The sequence below is a fragment of the Gopherus evgoodei genome, chromosome 23, assembly GCF_007399415.2.
Source record: "Gopherus evgoodei ecotype Sinaloan lineage chromosome 23, rGopEvg1_v1.p, whole genome shotgun sequence".
Lineage (NCBI taxonomy): Eukaryota > Metazoa > Chordata > Testudines > Testudinidae > Gopherus > Gopherus evgoodei.
Window position 1 is genome coordinate 6,904,951 of NC_044344.1, and position 4,112 is coordinate 6,909,062.

General features: G+C 41.1%; 1 long non-coding RNA gene across 1 annotated transcript; it reads left to right on the forward strand.

Moving 5' to 3' along the window:
- The first annotated feature begins 254 nt into the window (after positions 1-254).
- On the forward strand, positions 255-726 carry LOC115639002. Its single transcript, XR_003997561.1, has 2 exons — positions 255-651; positions 685-726. It is a non-coding gene; the product is annotated as an uncharacterized LOC115639002 (long non-coding RNA).
- Positions 727-4,112: the final 3,386 nt, after the last annotated feature.

A 4,112-nucleotide genomic window follows, 5' to 3' on the forward strand; every position in this document is an offset into this window, starting at 1 on the left:
CTCAATCTCATCAAATCAGCCCAGGATGGAAGGTTTGTGTCTACTGTGACAGAAGAAAATGTCTACATGCTGTGCATTCTGGACCTCTTCAAGAGCTGCTGCACTTCCAGAAGTCACTGCCACAGCTCTGAGAATGGTGGAGGTAAACCAATTACTTTTCTGATGTGCTGGATCCTGGATGCTGCGCTCAAATATAGCTAAACAATGTAGTCATCTCCTCATAACAGAGGTTCCTCCTCAATGCTGTGCTGTAAAACAGCAAAAAAAGTGATGTAGTCTTATTGGTGCTAAAGGGCCCAAGGTTAAGAACCCATGTTTTGTTTATTGTATTGTATCTGCTGGCTTCTATGAATCCTCCTGTTGTAATTTCTGTAACCTTCCAATCCTGAACAGTCAAGAAGCAGAACTAATCTACTGCAGAGATTTACTGCAGCCAGCCAACTACCATTCTCACCCATCTCTCTCTTTGCAGAACCCCAGAATGCCAGCTACCTCATCAGGAAGAGCAAATGCTGCATCAGAGCTTCCGAATCTTTCAAGTCTGTCCCATAGTATCTGAAGCAAAGTGCTGATGTAGTCAATACTCTCTCAAAGGAGTAGCCTTTTTAAAAAACACAGTCTGTACAACAGTATGCTCAGTATTTATAGTCTGTATGTGTAGGAGCATCTATTTGTGTGTAACAGGTTTTCCTCCTCTCATTGCCCTGAGTCACACCTTAAAAAAAAACAAACAAACAAACAAACAAAAAAAAACTCCATCTCCCCCTCCTTGGCTCTGAGTCTATCAGCTTCACTGGAAGGATTCACAAGCAAAATGGAAATCTCTCAGAATGAACAGATCCAGCTACAGTATCATCATTCTGGTCCATCAGACAAGTCCTGAATGAGATTAAGTAAATTCCTTGGTATTTACTATGGGCGGGAGGGAGACAAAGCTTAGTTTTAAGGTCTTGATCTTTGAGTGAAACTTCAAAGGGTATGTTTTTGTATGAACCAGGCTTTCTCTCAGTGTCCTTGAACAAAATTCTTCTCACTCACTCTAAATTGTTACATAAAATGGCTACCTATCTTCTAGCCCCATCCCCCAAAGATGGCTGCTTTTCACTAGTGAGCAGTTTGTACACTCACATGGTTTGATGTAAAACAGCATAACTGATGTTTTTTTTTAAATTAGAGGCTTTGACAGATTATTCACCACACATCTAAGCTACTTCAGAGTCTGATCCGGCTCACATTGAATTTAGCGGGACCTTTGCCATTAACTCATAATAAAAGTAAGACGAGATATTATGAAACAGACAATTTGCACTAGGTTATGTATTATCATACTGCAGAAAGTAATAAATTCACGTAAGAGGAATCACTGATGTCAAACATTGCCAGTTCAGCAAGGGAGCATGTAAATGAATAAAGAATAGCACCCATGAGAGAAAACCAGTCAATCATTGAGGAATCAATGCCAGATAATGCATGGATTCAGAAGATAAAGGGTCTGGTTACAGAAACAGTGTGAGAATGCTGTCCCTTGGATAGAATGAGACACTAAAAATCCCCACTCACATGTTCTGTTCCCAACTCTGCCACTGACTCACAGTGAGAAGAAAAAAAAGTCACTGTGCCACAAAAAAATGGGTATAAAAGGTTACCCTACCTCAGAGGCTTAACTAATGTTTGCTAAAATGCTTTGAGATTCCCCTTGAGAAGAGGGGCTACATTAAATGCAAAGTGTTAATAGTCACAGAATAATGGCTTGCTTAGGAGAATGAATTATAAAATAGCAGGAGTAAGCATTACATTCCTGGGGTGGGGGGAAAACATGGCTTCTGAACTAGTGTATGAGACCCTCTGTAATTAGAACTCTTATCTATGGACCAGTTGTGATCCACAGAGCATTAGCTGGTGGCCTGCAGGCAGCTGCCTGGTCACTTGGTGTTGGATTGCTTTGTTTCCAGCTACTAAATTGCATTAGAATAAGTTAAACATGCATTAAATATTTTCCTGATGTTACTTTTCCATGTAAACTGCTATATTTGGCACGGGAATGTTATTCTATCAGAGGCAAGGTGATTCCAATGACAGCTTTTCTATTAAGTTGGTTTTCTCGTTTTGAAAAAGTTTAAGACCCATGAATTAGGAAATAGATTACATAGAGAGAGCTGTTTAGTAACAGGCAGAATATAGGAAGAAAAAGCAGATACAGAAAGAAAACAACCCATTTGGCTCAACATAACAGTCTAGAAGTTCCAAAGGAAAGAAAATTGGGGCAGATTTTGTTTTACCATGAATAAACTGAAAACAGGAGTTTTCAAATAAACTTTCAATTCCAGCTGGCATTTCTGAACCTTCTCCTAGGGCAGCCATCTTGTTGAAGAGTGATTCTGGCAGAGTGCAAGCCTAGTGGAAAGAGCAGTCATCTTGTTTCCCCATATGCTTTGATAATAGTTTGACACTCATTAGAAAAAAGGACACGTTACTGGCCCAACTCACCACTGCACTCATTTAATCCAGGGCAAAGTGGGTATAAAATGCTAGCAGTCTGATCTGATAACATTTTATACATATTAGTGTGACTACAAAAGGCACAGGACAATGGGGAATTGGGGCCACTGTTTAAACACTGAAACACTGCAAACCAGATTTTATCCCCAGTACACCCACTGACTCCAGGGAAATTGACCATCTGTAACCAAGGGCATAGTCTCTCTTTTTTTTTTTTCTCCTTCTTTCTTTATTACAGTCAAACCACTATTCAGGAAATTACATAGTCTCTGCTACTCATTATCCACATTGCCTGGGTCAATTTTAGGGGAAAATGACTGCCCACAGGATAGGGTCAGAAATGCCAAGTGGGATAAACATTTTAATCTCCCTTCCCACGTGTGTCAAAGTTTTAGTCCTAGTGATAAATGTTTATTACCCCTGGGAATGTTTGCGCCAGTGGGCTGAATAAAATGAGTAGAGTTTTCCTTTAAGGAAGCATGCAAAGGACTTGATTGATCAGGAAGCAAGACATTAACATCAGTGCCAGGCAGTTGGAGAGCAGTGCTTAGACTGGAAGGAATGTATTAAAGGAGCAGGTCATGAATTCAAAAGCAGCCAAGAGGATACAAAACACCCAAGCTGGGTGGGGCAGGGAAGGCATAAAACATTTGGCCCATCAGGAGGTGTTTTGACCCTGCTTAGCAAAAATTACTTTTATTATGGACCTATTCAATAAATTCAATTATAACATTGGGGCCGGGGGAAAGAACCAGGAAGTCTGCAGCTATAGCTGAGTGAAAACTTTTTCGCTTTCAGCAAAGCTTAAACTGGACTGCTTTCCGTTACACTAAAAGTCAGCTGGGCCAAACTGGCCTAGACCTTGTTCTTGGATTCCAGAAAATGCTGGCTCCAGAGAACTGCCTGCGATGCCAGCAGAAAAAGTAATTGCAAGAGTTCTTTGGAGTTCCCTGTAGTACCTTTGTCTACCTAAAGCTAACTGTGCCCTGCAAAAAAACTTTCAACTCAATAAATGGTAGGTGTCCAAGACTGTCTCTTGATAGTGAAGATTTCTGTAGTTATTGTTTACAGTACCTGGCTACATTCAAACTGGCTTGGAAAAGGAACTTGGGGTTACTAGACAAAAGGATTCTGAGCTGCCCTCTGCTTCATGGGAAATCAGAGCAGAAAGGGAATGAAGAGGAGGCATCGGTCCATCTCAGCCAGCTGTTTGCTAAAAGGACTGTGGGCACATACGCTCAAAACTAGAGTCCCCTTTGCATACAACAGCTGATGAATATTTTAATTGCTAAATCCATGAATAAGTACACTGTGCCAACATGAAAATGAATCCAGTATCCTAGACTATCTTCATGATTGCTACAGTCTGGGCTATACACAAGTTCACTCAGACTGGGCCTAACCCTGAAGAGTACGAAGGGCCTCTTGAGAACTGCTGGACACCCTCAACTCCAAAGGAAGTGGAGGCACAACAGCTGCAGAGCCAGGCTTACTGCTGTGAAATTGCATCTGCTCTTTAATCCAGACTAGATTCACTACAGCTTTGCACCTTGTATCATCTCCATACACATGCGAAAAAAGTGTAAAAACTACCAAATCAGCATGTCGGCATT